The sequence below is a fragment of the Heterodontus francisci genome, chromosome 5 (genome assembly GCF_036365525.1).
Source record: "Heterodontus francisci isolate sHetFra1 chromosome 5, sHetFra1.hap1, whole genome shotgun sequence".
In the NCBI taxonomy this organism is placed as follows: domain Eukaryota; kingdom Metazoa; phylum Chordata; class Chondrichthyes; order Heterodontiformes; family Heterodontidae; genus Heterodontus; species Heterodontus francisci.
The window spans coordinates 115,135,941-115,152,681 of NC_090375.1; the positions used below are offsets into that span (position 1 = coordinate 115,135,941).

Genomic DNA, 16,741 nt, shown 5'->3' on the forward strand with positions numbered 1-16,741 from the left:
TCAGCCAAAATTGCACTCTATAGCCAAATAAACAATTTCTGACATTTATACCAGTTAAGTGCGTAGTTAGCTACTTGAGAAGTATTAAAGGATTATTACAAGTGCACTGTGATTGGAGTAAATTTTACATTTTTGTTGACAAAAATGCTCTCAGAAATTGCAGATTTCTGTGTTTAGTTAGTAGCCCATTAATTTCAACTATTTTTAGGAAACAGATGAATTATAGCCCCCAAAATGGGTAATTAGTGTGCAACTTTCAGCATTTCAAGTTTCAGTTGTTGTATAAAATAGAATAATTGGTATATACAAGCACTTTGGAGTGCTAATTTTCATGATTTGATCAGGAAATAGTTCCATTTCATTTAAAAAGAAAAACAAACATCAAAATTTAAAAAGCAGTCATTTTATTGCATGTAATTGAAAACAAATTTGTAACTGAGTTTCACTGCAGTTCCTCATTTTCATCAGTCTCACAACTCAACAGATCTGTATAAACAATGTGAATCTAGCGTTAAATTATAATCCAGAGTGGTACATCACTGTTTTCAATTAGCTCCTGCTGAAAGGTCGATCTTTTCATTCTGCAAAAATAACAGCAATATGGTTTCTTAAATATGGATTCAAAGTAAAAACAAAATAGTACATTATCTCACAAAAGCAGATTGAAAAGCAATGTTGGTCATAACAAAAGAAAATGCAATGTCACTATCAGGAGCCCTTTAAGACAATAAAATTAAAAATTATGAACTGTTTATTTTGTAGCACACAAACATTGTTTAAAGTGAATGCCAATGACGCCCTGTGTACTAAAGACAATATTTCCAATGATCTTTTCAATGTTTCTTCTTCAACCAGAAAAAAATGGCTAAAATTGAACAAAATTTCTGAAGATGGCCATTAACCATTTCAATGGTAATTCCTCAAGCAACTAGTTTAGTTATCAGTCAAGGGCAAAGGTATCTTAAGACTCCTCAAAACAGGAAATTCAGCACATTGATATAACGCACGCCTGAAAATTTACCGTGTAATAACGTACTATCCACTCATTTTGAAGGTCAGTCTCAACATTTGCCACAATTAAACAAACATTCAGCTGTGTTGCAGATCAATAGATTTTGTCCGCAATGCTTTAAAGACTCCCCCGGTTCCCACCACCACCCTCCCGCTCATCAATACATTTATAAAGGGGAAAATGTGTTGAAAACTGGGCTCAAAGGACAAATTCTCTACTTAACAGGAAAGACAATGCCAAAATATTTAACTTCTGGATGAACTGAAGCTTACAAAATAAAATCCAATTGTTCTCAATTAACATCATGACCTATTCCACATATACCAAAACTCCATTCAGAAAAGGATTTTTTCAGAACTATTCCCATACTTAAAGTAGCAGCATTACATTCCAGGGTAAAATTCTCTAAGATACAACTCATTTGCTCTCCTACTCCTTCTAAGTTTATCTCATCACATACCATCTGTAGCTGTAGGAAGGCAATGTGCTCCCATCAATTCTCTGAAATTGGCCAACATTCGATGCTTAATGGCAAACTAGGGTAGAGTCTCAAAGGGAAAATGGAATGGGTAAAGTCATCCAAAACTCCTTTTTGCAATAACTTAGAGTCAGAGAGTCATCGAGAGATACAGCACCGAAACAGGCCCTTCTGCCCAACGTGTCTGTGCCGACCATCAACCACCCATTTATACTAATCCTACATTGATCCCATTTTTCCCTCACATCCCGACCTTCCCTCAATTCTCCTACCACCTACCTACACTAGGGGCAATTTTTACAATGGCCAATTTACCTATTAACCCGCAAGTCTTTGGCATGTGGGAGGAAACCGGAGCACCCGGAGGAAACCCACGCAGTCATAGGGAGAACTTGCAAACGCCACACAGGCAGTACCCAGAACTGAACCCGGGTTGCTGGAGCTGTGAGACTGTGGTGCTAGCCACTGCACCGCCCTCATCTTTGCCTTGGTCTTTGAAGGTTTCCTAGACAGTTCTAGAAATTAATCCAGAAGATACAATATAAAAGAATCCAACAACTAATGTTTCTCAGTTGGGATTGTTAGGTTCCAACTGAAGAGACAGCATAAGATGGAAAACCTCGAAGAAGTCAGAGAAACTGGTATCGACTGCTGATGGATAGGAATGCTCAACTTGCATTCTGCTTACTTAAAAAACCGAGTACTTGCATATAAGTAAACATTCATACGAACTAACGTAAGAAATAGGAGCAGGCAATGCAGCTCCTTGAGCCTTCTCCACTATTCAACAGGATCATGAACTGATCTTTGACAACTCCACTTTCCCGTCTAATCCCTCAATTCCCTTGGAGTCCAAAAATCTAATGATCTCAGCCTTGAATATACTCAATGACGGAACACCCACAACCCTTTGGGGTACAGAATTCCACAACCCTCAGTGAAGAAATTTCTCCTCGTCTCAGTCCTAAAAGGCTGACTCTTAAACCTGAGGTTATAACCCCCTATCTCTAGACTCTCCGCATCTACCTTGTCAAGCACTCAGAATCTTGCATGTTTCAGTGAGATCACCTCTCATTCTTCTGAGTATGTGCCCATTCTACTCAAAGTCTCCTCATAAGGCAACTCCCTCATCTCAGGAATTCATCTAGTGAACCTTTGCTGCACCCACTCCAAGGCAAGTAAAACATTCCTCGGGTACAGAAACAAAAACTGTACAAGGTACTCCAAGTATGGTCTCACCAAAGCCTTGCACAATTGCTGCAAGACTACCTTCCTCTTGTACTACAACCACCTTGTAATAAAGGCCAACATACCATTTGCCTTCCTAATTGCCTGCTATACCTGCATGTTAATTTTCTGTGTTTCATGTATAAGATACCCAAATCCCTTTGAATATTACATTTAATAGTTTCCCACCATTTAAAAAATATTCTATTTTTCTATTCTTCCTACCAAAGTGAATAACCTCACATTCCCCCCACATTATACTTGATCGACCACCTTTATGCCCACTCATCTTGTCTATATTCCTTTGCAGACTCATGTCCTCCTCACAGCTTACTTTCCACCATAGTTTTATTTCGTCAGCTAACATAAATACATTACTCTCGGTACCTTCACCTAAATTAATATAGATTTGACAATTCTCTGAAGACCAGTTTCCAACACAGCACTTACTGCAGCATCAGCAGCGTATTGGAGCTCAATGGCTGAAGTTGGGGTGGTCTTAGTTTTTGATTGGAACCGTCTGAGATTAAATAGTTTACTGTCCATTTGATAAATAAGGTGCACTCCAGCAGGGAGCTGGTCTCTAGTCAGACAGAGCATTGGAGCGAGGAAGATCGGAGAGAGTGAGTTGGGGCAAGGACACAACCTTGTTTGACTCCTGTCTTAACCTCAAAGGGGTCTGTAATGGATCCGTTGCTAAGGAACACTGCGCGCACATCGTCATGAAGTGAGTGAAGGATGGCGACAAATTTTGGAGGCCATCCATACTTCAACAGAATTTTCCAGAGTGCCTTACAATAGGTGCCATAAAGTTTGTAGATCACGAATCAGCCTCATCAGCCACTTTCGGGCTCATGAAAGACAATCATCCTCGCCTGCAAGGGATAGCCAAAGAAGGAAAAGTAATATAGATTGTAAAAAGCAGAGGGCCAAACATTGATCCTTGTAGCACCCAACCTGTGACAGTCTGCCAACCTAAAAATGACCCATTTATTTCTACTCTCTCTTTGCTGTCCTTTAATCAATTCGCTATCCATTCTAATGTATTACCACCCCCCCCCCCCCACTCCCCTAAGACCACGAGCCTTTAATTTGTGCAATAACCTTTCATGTGGCACCTTACTGAATGCTTTTTGAAAAGCACTGGCTCTCCTTTATCTACCTTGCTAAATATATTCTCAAAAAATTCTAACAGATTTGTCAAACATAATTTCCCTTTCATAAAACCATGCTGATTCTGCCTAATCATCTGATTTGCTAAGTGTCCTGTTTCCAATTTCATAATTCCTGCTTTCCAGTAACTTATCCAATAATGGAGAAAAATGAATAGAAGCTCCAGGGCAGGGCAAATCCTTTTAGGCTGTGTAGAACTAGATCACACCAGCAATGTTTAGAGGATGTAATATGCAGCAGGCCATACTTCATATTAAAAATGACAAAAGATTGCCTGATGATTATGTAGTAATGCACTACAAATTGACTAACTTAGTCAAAGTTATGGGCAGCACAATGGCGCAGTGGTTAGCACCGCAGCCTCACAGCTCCAGGGACCCGGGTTCGATTCTGGGTACTGCCTGTGCGGAGTTTGCAAGTTCTCCCTGTGTCTGCGTGGGTTTTCGCCGGGTGCATCCAAAGACTTGCAGGTGATAGGTAAATTGGCCGTTGTAAATTGCCCCTAGTGTAGGGAGGTGATAGGGAATATGGGATTACTGTAGGGTTAGTATAAATGGGTGGTTGTTGGTCGGCACAGACTCGGTGGGCCAAAGGGCCTGTTTCAGTACTGTATCTCTAAATAAAATAGAAGTCACCAACTCGATGCAACGATCCTGTGACAAAAAAAGCTTAGCATTGTTGTTACTTTTTTGTGTCTATGAACACAGTCCTTGATGTAATCTTTAGCACATCCTCTACAAAGTGCAAAGCTCTTCCTGGCTTTCAGAGATAAAATGAAGCCCCTGGAGATATAACAAATGAAATCCTTGAGAAGGATCATGGTGGCCTGTAAACTCTGCTTGTAAAGATGTAGCTGTTCTCCAGCACTGCTAGATTCATCTGACTTCCATGACAGCCTCTTGCTCATTATACCATTTTCCCTCCAACATGTAGAGCATATACAAAGCAATGCCCATAGGGAATCTCATTTCTGAGCCATTAGATGTTTCTCAAAAATTGGTAAGTGTAAATGGAGTCTCCCAAACCAAAGCTTTGAGTCTCTCAGAGCAGTCTCTGGAAAAAAAATCACGACCAAGGCAAAGATAGGTTATTGCAAAAGTACTACCAGATGGCTTTAACCATTGCACTTTCCCTTTGAAAGACTATTTCTGCCTCCATCATCAGATTCTGGCAAAAATACCTATTTGATACAGACACTCATGATTGGGGTGTACATGATGGGATTTAAGATGGGTGACATCATTCTAGCCAAGACCAGTCACTTACGTGGTTATACTCATTAAAGGGCAGCCACATTTTATTCTAGCTGCCACTTCTAGCAAGGAATTTCATGTAGCACAAAATGTCCTGGCCGAAATTTCGACCCTTTAAAGGATTGATCCACCATAGTTCTACCCTACAAGAATTACAGGATCTCTGTCTCCATATTATACAGACTAGGAAGGTCCCAGATTTAATCTCCACTACCAGTTGTTGGCTGATTTCAACAATGGAAGTGGTAGACTAATAATTGAGCAAAATGTTAGGAAAGGATATAAAGACTCCCACTCTTGATTGCTCCATAGCCACACTACCATAGAACAAGTGCATTTGTATAAAAACTAGGTGAGGATATGGCTTGGCCTTGGAGTCCTCCAGTCAAATAACATGCCAGTACTCACCATCAAGCTCAGAGATGAACTCCTAAGTAGTGGAGAATGACCAGTGTCTACAGAACCATACTAGTCAAGGGGAGGGGAAGAGTAGAATATTGAAAAAAAAATTGCTGCCAATTTAATACTGCAGTTTTCTTCAACATTAACAAACAACTACTAACCCAACCATCTGCAATTTTCTGAAAGAGAATGCAGATGAAAAGTGAACAGGCAACAGCATGTGGAGTTGATGACTGGCTGCTTACAAATCACCATGTATTAAACACGTACACAGGCAAATTTCTAAAAACTTTTCCCATCATCTGGAATGATGGTCATCTTTAATTTGGCTTATTACAGTTAACAAGCAATTCAAACTTTCCAAATGTTCTCAATGAAAACAGTTTAAACATTTGCTAATCATTTTCTTCATGCATCAGAAATAATTTTCTGTTCCACATTTTATAGGAATACTGCAGGCTAAAATCACAAAATAGCTTCATTTACATCTGTAAAATGCAGATGTGTATCTAAAGTCAGCTTTTTTAAAAATGTAAACTTACCATATGGTAGCTGACTTCGCAATTAGGCTCAATATGTGATTGATACCAGGAAAATTGTCACGTTTGTGTACCTAACCTTTGTTAAAAGCAGAAAACACCAACCATGCCTACCACTTTAGGTCGAGCTATTTTCTTTAAAAAAAAAACTGCACTAGATCTGCATTTTCAAACATTCTCAGAGAAAAGGTTATTTCAGGACCTTGCCTGGCGTACTCCTTGAGGTACACTAATGATTTTGAACAGGTTTATGTTACTTCAAACTTGCCTTACCAGTTTAAAGAAACAAATTATAAGCATACTCTATACACAGTAATTGCAGCAGTCACAAGAGACAGTCATTGTGTTAAATGTTTAACAGTCATTAGTTATAAGGAGTCAAGACATGGGAAAACTCTACACATCAGATTTGTAGATCTGAAAAAGGTACACAAGAAGAATCGACAAAGAAAATCCAATGATCTCTTTCAAAGATGTGGGTGCACCTTAATGAATGAAATAAATTAATTTAAACCGTGACCTAAATGCTGATGTTGTATTTGATAATAACATGTTCCAGGACATCAGCTCATTTGAAAGGAATATTTGAAATTTTAGTACAAAAACAATTTTTTATCTTGCTGGAAACTCAGAACAAGAAGATATCCACATGATTTTTATATCAGATGGGTAAACGGCAAAGGTAATCATCACAGTTCCAGCAACAATATGCGCCAAATTGCAAAAGTATTTGGACATTACAAATCATTAATCATATTTACCTTGGTTATAGTTTTGAATAAGCAACCCAAGACTCAGCTCGACTTCACACAGCCGCCAGAATATGCAGACATGGTCATCACCTGTAATCATTTATAACATTCAGAAGTAATCACTGTGAACAAAAGTGTATCCAAACATTTTATAAACTTTTAATGCGTCCAACACATCTTAATTACAACAAGCATCTGAAAAAAGATTAACCTTTTTCCTAGAGTTCACTAAATTTCAACAAAAAAAATCCAAGTCCAATTAGACACCAAGCAGGACATCATATAGTATAAACATGGTCATATCACAGGTAGAAATTTATAAAATATACAAAAGGTGGCAATGTTTCCTGCTCAATGGTGCAAGGAAGGGCTGGTTACCCTAATTCTACTCATTGGCGATTGAGCATCACTGGTGTTTGAATGTCTGTCGCTGAATGCTTTGGGTGCGAATCTTGGCTTAGAGGCGGGTGCTTGCTACATTTCTCTACATAGTTACTTATAATATTTTCCCAATGGGGAGAGTTGGGTTGTTCATTTCCTGTTTGCAGACTATTTGTGGCACTTAACTTTGATCTGTTATGGCTCATGGAGTGGGTAAATTAGCCACTGAGATTCATTCTATGGCTTTGAACTTTCATTTGGAGTGGTCACATTTTGCTGGGGGAAGTGAGGTAACAGGTCATCTGACTTCTGGGGGGGGGGGGGGGCGCAGTGGGAGAGAAAAAAAGAACAGTGCAAAGGTCAGCTGGCCAGTAATCAATTTATACACACTTGCTCGACCGTTTTGGGGGCGGAGAGTTACGTTGATATCTTCTCCATGTTTCTTTTAATTATTTCCTGCTATCTGTGGCCCTGCAAATTTTATGTTTAGTATTTTATTCTTGAAAAGTTTTCCTACAGGTTTACATTCTCTGATTGCAACTTGGATTTTCAATACTTGCTATTTATTTTCAGGAGTTTCATTTATCCATACTGCAATGTTCCTATATCTTTGTTCTGATTCTGTTCATCCTGGAGGCCTATAGCGTGTTCACCATGAGAGAGAATGGTTGAGCTTGATGGGCTGAATGGCCTACTCCTGCTCCTATGTTCCTATTAGTTGCTGCTCCATTGCAGTAAATTACAATTTTATAATCACAAGGAATTATAAAGATGATGCTAAATAGTACATGTACCATTAAATTCTAGCTGAGTTTATATCTACAGTCAAAAAACAGTATCAGAGAAGAATTCGTCTGCTTAGTTAGTTCTATCCCCTATTCAAACATGTAGTTGCTTTAATCATTACTCTTTTGCTGATAGTTTAGGACCCTGAGCATCTATACTTTTGTTTTACATAATGTAATCTATTTAATTCAAAATTCCTCATCTGAGCAGCGCTCTGGAAAGAAATTCAGCAGGTCTACAATAAGAACAACCCATTCTGGTTAAAGTTTCACCTATTTTCCACCAGGTGGGAGGCAGGTGATGAGATGGCTTTCCAGGACACTGGTTTAGTGCAGGCAATGAATGGTATCTTGCTGGTTAAATATTAAAGTCATCTATAGGCTGACTGATGTCCTCATACTACAAACACAGGGGACTGCAACAACATCCTGGGGGTCACAACTGACCAGAAATTTAACTGGACCAGCCTTATAAATACTGTGGCGACAAGAGGAGGTCAGAGGCTGGGAATTCTGCAGGAAGTAACTCACCTCCTGACTCCCCAACGCCTGTCAACCATCTACAAGGTACAAGTCAAGGGTGTGATGAAATACTCTCCACTCGCCTGGATGAATGCAACTCCAATAACACTCATAACATAAGAAATAGCAGGAGTAGGCCCATTGATCCCTCGACCTTGCTCCGCCATTCAATATCATGACTGATCTGACTGTGGCCTTAACTCCACTTTCCTGCCTGCACCCCCATAACCCTTTACTCCATTATAGATCAAAATTCTGTCAACTCAGACTTGAATATACTCAATGACCCAGCCTCCAGTGCTCTCTGGGGAAGAGAATTCCAAAGATCAACGACTCTCGAAGAAATTCTTCCTTATCTCCGTCTTCAATGGGAGACCCCTTAATTTGAAATTGTGCCCCCTAGTACTAGATTCCCCCATGAGGGGAAATATCCTCTCAGCATCTACCCTGTCAAGCACCTAAGAATCATATGTTTCAGTAAGATCAGCTCTCATTCTTCTAAACTCCAATGAGTATAGCCCAACCTGCTCAACCTTTCCTCATAAGACAACTCTTTCATCCTAGGAATCACCCCAGTGAACCTTCTCTGAACTGCTTCCAATGCAAGTATAGCTCTCCTTAAGTAAAGAGATGAAAACTGTATGCAATACTCTAGATGCTGTCTCATCAATGCCCTGAACAGTTGTAGCAAGACTTCCCTACTTTTACATGCCATCCCCCTTGCAATAAATGCTAACATTCAATTTGCCTTCCTAATTATTTGCTGTACCTGCATGCTAACTTTTTGTGATTCATGTTTGAGACGACCCAGATCCCTCTGTAATGCAACATTCTGCAGTCTCTCTCCATTTAAATAATATTCTGCTTTTCTATTCTTCCTACCAAAGTGGATAAACTCACACTTCCCCCACATTATACTCCATCTGCCAAATTTTTGCCCATTCACTTAACCCATATCCATTTGCTTTTCTGTGTGTTTGCCTCAAAACTTGTTTTCCCACCTATATTTGTATTGACAGCAAACATGGCTACAATACATTCGGTACTTTCATCCAAGTCATTAATATAGATCGTAAATACTTGAGGCCTCAGCTCTGATCTTGTGGCATTCTACGCTTTACCGTCTGCCAACTTGAAAATGACTCATTTATCCCGATTCTCTGGTTTCTATTAGGGAGCCAATCCTCCATCCATGCTATTACCCCTAACACCATGAGCTCTTATCTTATGCAGTGACCTTTTATATGGCACCTTATCAAATGTCTTTTGGAAATCCAAATGCACTACATCTCCTGGTTCCCTTTCCACCGCCCTGCTAATTACATCCTCAAAGAACTCTAATAAATGTCAAATACGATTTCCCTTTCATAAATCCATGTTAACTCTCCTTGATTGTATTATGATTTCCTAAATGTCCGGCTACTATATCCTTAATAATGGATTCCAGCATTTTCCCAATGACAGATGTTAGGCTAACTAGCCTACAGTTTCCTGCTTTCTGTCTCTCTCCATTCTTGAATACGAACGTTAGGAACAGCTAAAGGAGTGGATACTGCAAAGGCGATGGACCTGACAACATTCTGGCAATAGGACTGAAGACTTGTGCTCCTGAACTGGCCGTGCCCCTAGCCAAGCTGTTCCAATGCAGTTACTATACTGGTATCTACCAACAACGTGGAAAATTGCCCAGGTATGTCCTGTACACAAAAAGCAGGACAAATCCTACCCGGCCATTTATCGTCCCATCAGTCTCCTCTCAATCAGCAAAGTGCTATCAAGCAACACTTACTTAGCAATAACCTGCTTACTGACGTTCAGTTTGGGTTCCATCAGGGCCACTCAGCTCCTGACCTCGCTATAGCCTTGGTCCACACATGGATAAAAGAGCTGAACTCCAGAAGCGAGGCGAGATTGACTGCCCTTGACATTAAGGCAGCATTTGACCGACAATGGGATCAAGGAGCCCGAGCAAAACTGGAGTCAATGGGAATCAGGGAGAAAACTCTCCACTAGTTGGTGTCATACCTAGCACAAAGGAAGATGGTTGCGGATGCTGCAGGCCAATCATCTCAGTCCCAGGACATCTCTGCAGGAGTTCCTCAGGGTAGCGTCTGAAGCCCAACCATCTTCAGCTGCTTCATCAATGACCTTCCCTCCATCATAAAGTCCAAAGTAGGGATGTTCGCTGATGATTGTGAAATGTCCAGCACCATTCATGACTCCTCAGATACTGAAGCAATCTGAGTCCATATGCAGCAAGACCTAAACATTCAGGCTTGGGCTGATAAGTGGCAAGTTACATTTGCACCACACAAGTGCCAGACAATGACCATCTCCAATAAGAGAGAATCCAACCATCTTCCCTTGACATTCAATGGAATTACCATCACTGAATCCTCCACTATCAATATCCTGGGGGGTTACCATTAACCAGAAACTGAACTGGACCAGCCGCATAAATACAGTGGGTACAAGAGCAGGTCAGAGGCTGGGAAAGCTGCGGCGAGTAATGAACCTCCTGACTAACCAAAGCTTGTCCACTATCTACAAGGCACAAGCCAGGAGTGTGATGGAATACTCTCCACTTGCCTGGATGGGTGCAACTCCAACAACACACAAGAAGCTCAAGACCATCCAGGACAAAGCAGCCCACTTGATTGGCACCCCATCCACCATCTTTAACATTCACTCCCTCCATCACCAATGCACAGTGGCAGCAGTGTGGACCATCTTCAGCCAGAAATGCCGAGTTGATGATCCATCTAAGCGTCCCCCTGAAGTCTGCCGCACCACAGATGCCAGTCTTCAGCCAATTCGATTCACTCAGCGTGATATCAAGAAATGACTGAAGGCACTGGATACTGCAAAGGCTATGGGCCCTGACAACATTGCGGCAATAGCACTGACGACCTGTCCTCCAGAACTTGCCACGCCCCTAGACAAGCTGTTCCAGTACAGCTACTACACTGGCATCTACCCAACAATGTGGAGTATTGCCCAGGTATGTCCTGTACACAAAAAGCAGCACAAATCCAACCTGGCCAATTGCCGCCCCATCAGTCTACTCTTGATCTTCAGTAAAGTGATGGAAGGGGTCATCGACAGTGCTATGAAGCGGCACTTGCTTAGCAATAACATGCTCAATGACGCTCAGTTCTGTCTGGGCCACTCAGCTCCAGACCTGATTACAGTCTTGATTCAAACATGGACAAAACAGCTGAACGCACAGTGGCAGCAGTGTGTACCATCTACAAGATGCAGTACAGTGACGCACCAAGGCTCCTTAGACAGCGCCTTTCAAACTCGCAACCGCTACCATCTAGAAGGACAATGGCAGCAGATGCATGGGATCATCGCCACCTGCACGTTCCTGACTTGGAACTATATCACTGTTCCTTCATTGTCACTGGGTCAAAATCCTGGAATTCCCTTCCTAACAGCACTGTAGGTGTACCTACCCCACATGGACTGCAGTGGTTCAAGAAGGCAGCTCACCACCACCTTCTCAAGGGCAACTAGGGATGGGCAATAAATGCTGGCCTAGCCAGCGGCACCCACATCCCAGGAGCGAATGAAAAAAAACAAGATGCACTGCAGCAAGTCACCAAGGCTCCTTCCAAACCCATGACCTCTACCATCTAGAAGGACAACAGCAGAAAATGCACGGGAACGCCACCACTTGCAAGGCCCCCACCAAGCCACACACCATCCTGACATAGAACTACTTCGTCGTTCCTTCACTGTCGCTGGGTCAAAATCCTGGAACTCCCTTCCTAACAGCTCTGAGGGTGTACCTGTACCACATGGACTGCAGCGGATCAAGAAAGTGGCGCACCACCACCTTCTCAAGGGCAATTAGGGATGGGCAATAAATGCTGGCCTGGCCAGCGACGCTCACATCCCATGAAAGAGTAAAAAAAAATTGCTGCTTTCTGATCCACTTGGACCTTTCCAGAATCTAGGGAATTTTGGAAGATTGCAAACAATACATCCTCTATCTCTGCAGCCACTTCTTTGAAGACCCTGGGATGCAGGCCTTCAGGTCCAGGAGACTTGTCAGCCTTTCGTCCCATTAGCTTCCCTAGTACTTTTTCTCAAGCGATAGTGATAGCTCCTCCCTCCCTTTCGGCCCTTGATTTTCTACTATTCTTTGGATGTTTTTATTGTCTTCTACCACGAAGACAATACTTTCTCAAAGTCTGCCATTTTCGTGTTTCCCATTATTAATTCCCAGTCTCATCCTCTGAGGGACCAATGTTTACTTTAGCTGCTCTCTTTCTTTTTATATACTTGTAGAAGCTCTTATTGTCTGTTTTTATATTGCTTGCTAGTTTACTCTCAAATTCTAATTTCTCCCTCTTTAAAAAAAAAGTCATCCTTTGTTGGTTTCTATAATTTTCCCAATCTTCTGGCCCATCACTAATCTTCAAGCATTGTAGCCTCTTTTTTTAAATTTGATACCATCCTTAACTTTCTTAGTTAGCCACGGATAGTTCATCCATCCTGTGGAGTCTTCTCAGTGGAATATATCTTTGTTGAAATTTATGAAATATCTTCTTAAATGTCAGCCACTGCTTATCTACTGTCTTACCTTTTAACCTATTTTTAAGACACTAGTTTCAGACCCAAGTTTCTCACCCTCAAACCGAACGTGAAATTATATCATGTTACGATCACTCTCCCGAGAAGATCTTTTACGATAAGATTAATTAATCCTATTACACAGTACCAGATCTAAAACAGCCTGTTCTCTGGTTGGTTCCACAACGTATTGTTTTAAGAAACTGTCCTGAATACACTATGAAATCATCCTCAAGGCTACCTTTGCCAATTTGATGTATCCAATCAATAAGATTAAAAGCACCCACGATTATTGCAGTATCTTTCTTACAAGCCCCCATTATTTCTTCATTTATACTCTGTCCTATGCTGTAGCTATCGTTAGGGGGCCGTATAAACTACTGCCACCAATGACTTCTTTGAATGCTATCTCATACCTCCACCCATACTGATTCTGCATCGTAATCTTCTGAGCCAAGATCATTTTGCGCTACTGTACCAATCTCATCATTTATTAACAGAGTTACCCCACCTCCTTTTATTTTCTTATCGTTCTGAAATGTCAAAATTTCAAATACCCTTGAATATTCAGTTTGCAGCTTTGGTCACTTTGCAAGCCATGTCTCTATAATGATCATATCACACCCATTTATTTCTATTTGTGCCATCAATTCATCTATCTTGCGACAAATCCTGTGTGCATTCAGATAAAGAGCCTTTACTTTCTTTTCACCATTTTCCCCTAGTCTCACCCTATTTGCTGGTGTAAGCTTGTCTGTACAGTTTGTCCCTTCCTATCGCACTTTGGTTATCATTACCTATCTCGCTAACCAGCGCTACGACCTTGTCCGTTCTCGTTAACTTTCTAAGTTTCCCCTCACCTGAACCCTCCCCCACCACCACTATTTATTTGGGAGCCCTTTCTACAGCCCTAGTTATTTGATTCGCCAGGACACTGGTCCCAGCGAATCAAGCGAATACCATCCCAATGGAACAACTCCCTCTTTCCCCAGTACTCGTGCCAGTGCCCCATGAATTGAAACCCATTTCCCCCACACCAATCTTTGAGCCATGCATTCATCTCTGATCTTATTTACCCTATGCCGATTAGCTCATGGCTCAGACAGTAATCCAGAGATGATCACCTTTGTAGTTCTGCTTTTAATTTAGCCCCTACCTGCTCATACTCTTTCAGCGGAACCTCTTTCTTAGTCCTATCTATCTTGTTGGTACCCACATGGAGAACAACCGGATCCTTCCCCTCCCACTCCAAGTTCCTCTCCAGCTCCAAGGAGATATCCTTAACTCTGGCATCGGGCAGGCAATACAGCCTTCGGGACTCATGCTCTCGACTTCAGAGAACAGTATCTATCCCCCTAACTATACGGTCCCCTACTACTAATACATTCCTCTTTACTCTCCCAACTTGAATGGCCCTCTGTATCATGGTGCTATGGTCAGTTTGCGCACCCTCCCTACAGTCACTGCTCTCGTCCACACAGGCTGCAAGAACCTTGTACCTGTTGGACAAGTGCAAGGGCTGAGGCCCTTCCAGTGCGACCTTCTGAATTCCCAGACTGCCTCACTCGTAGTCACACCCTCCTATCCCTGACCATAGACCAAATCTGAAGTACTTAACCCAAGGTATGTGACTGCCTCTTGAAACAAAGTGGCCAGATAACTTTCGCTCTTCCTGATGCATCGCAGTGTCCGAAGCTTGGACTCGGAGTTGAAGTACCTCGGGCTGCAGACATATGTTGAAGGCGTGGTTGCTGTGGATCACACTTGCGTTCACCAGTTCCCACATGCTACAGCTTCAATATATCACCTGCCCTGCCATATCTATTTTATTGAACTAATTTTGGACTGTGACTCAATGAATACCTGTATTTGTACTAAGTAGTTTAAACTTGTTAAGCTCTAACTTTAATATATCTCCCTGGTCCTAGTTTAATCTACTGCCCTAGTTTAGAGAAAAAAAATGTAAAACGCACCAACCAATCACCCAGCTGCTCATCTAATTCATGCCTGCATGTGAATGCACTAGAATGAGGAACAGACAATGATTCTCTCTCCTCCTCCCCATCTGAAGAGCTCATTAATAAACTGACCCAACTACAAAGTGGATAACACCACAGTACTCACTTTAATTGCCATAGTAACCCAGACTATTTGTCTACAGATCAGACACTTCACATCAAGTAATTTATGTCTCAAACACTTTGAGACATCTCAAACAGTTTAGAGGGCTAGATAAACTAAGTATTGTATTACAACATGGCTGATGTCAAAATAATCTCCCGGAATTCAATTATAATGGTGTATTAAAGATTTTATTTCCATCATGCATCAAACCACATACCCTATTTTGGATTAATACTGCCACTTCTAGAAATCTAAAACTTGAATAGATCTATCTATTTCTCAATTAAATAAACACATACCATTCTACAATGTAATTTAACTGGATAGTAATGACTTGTTACTTCAATGGTTGCATTTTTTGTTTCAAAAGATCGGTTTTCAGGTACTGGATGTTTTGATGCTGGAAACTCAGAATTAATAAGATATCCTCATTGCAGTATCAGATGGGTAAACGGCAATGATATTCATCATCGTCCCAGCAAAAACCTAATCAAACACAAACATATAACTTTTTCCTAAGTTACATACAACTAAAAAAAACCTTTGAACAAAGGTAATTTACAAGTATACCCAAGAGTTTCCAAAAAATTCCATCTCTGGCAGGTATTACTAATCGTAAGAAAGAAAACATATAATTTTACCTTCTTCATATTCACCAAAATGACACTGCAGTAGATAAAGGGTAAATCCAAACACCTTGCATTTTCAACAGCAGTAATTTTTAAATTGTGTGCAAAGGTCTGAAGATATCTGCCATCTGTAACAGTTTATAATAACATATAAACTAATTAAGACACGATTTTAATTTTCCAACATCTAACAAAGAGTCTACATCCAAAACAATAAATGAATCTCTTTTCAGAAATTTATGGACCATTCTACATGTTCAGAATTTTGTTTTTATTTTATGGTTTTACTCACTGTTCCTATTCAACACTGATAATTGTTGGCCTTCATCACCAATTGCGAATGGGGATACATTGTACAAGGCTGATAGAATTTTTAACAAAATGGTCACAAAGGACCACATGTATTAATGATCAATTTAAAGTTCCAAACTTTACGGAACAGTGGTTAAGTAAAATTTGAACAGTTCTTTTCACCAAAGTTTTGTGTTTTAAAAAAAACATTGGCTTTCTTTTGTGATGGTACAACCACTCATGATTTTCAATGCAAATAGATGAATTTGCAGATTATACCAAACTAGATTGGGCAATGCAATCAAAGGAGGCAGCTCAGAAATTAAAAGATCAGTTTGGTAAAATTATGTCTGTGGGCATAAAAATGCCAGATGAAATTTCATACAGATAGGTATAAAGTACTCAACACAGGAAGGGAAAAAACGAACAAAAATACCCCATAAATGCTGATGAAATAGCTATGAATGATGTTGAAAGAAACCTGCAAGTCTTATAGACTAAATACTCAATATATTTAATCAATGCAGAGCAGCAAACAAAATGAATAGAATGTTAATAGCTAAAACAGCAGAATGTAAGGGATATTCAAACT

The 16,741-nt window shown here is 40.7% G+C and overlaps 1 long non-coding RNA gene and 1 other non-coding gene across 3 annotated transcripts in view; both read right to left on the minus strand.

The window, feature by feature from the left end:
- Positions 1-387: 387 nt before the first annotated feature.
- LOC137370014 (uncharacterized) overlaps positions 388-16,741 on the minus strand; it is a 34,304-nt gene continuing 17,950 nt past the window's right edge. Inside the window, exons 2-4 of one of the 2 annotated variants that reach the window (XR_010975063.1) lie at positions 15,871-15,986; positions 6,846-6,926; positions 388-581 (exon numbers count right to left, since the gene is read on the minus strand). This is a non-coding gene — a long non-coding RNA (uncharacterized lncRNA). The remainder of the gene's footprint in view (positions 582-6,845; positions 6,927-15,870; positions 15,987-16,741) is intronic. The other variant, XR_010975064.1, reaches the window with a different exon arrangement.
- Positions 15,629-15,709, minus strand: LOC137370371 (small nucleolar RNA SNORD87). Its single transcript, XR_010975131.1, has one exon. It is a non-coding gene; the product is annotated as a small nucleolar RNA SNORD87 (small nucleolar RNA).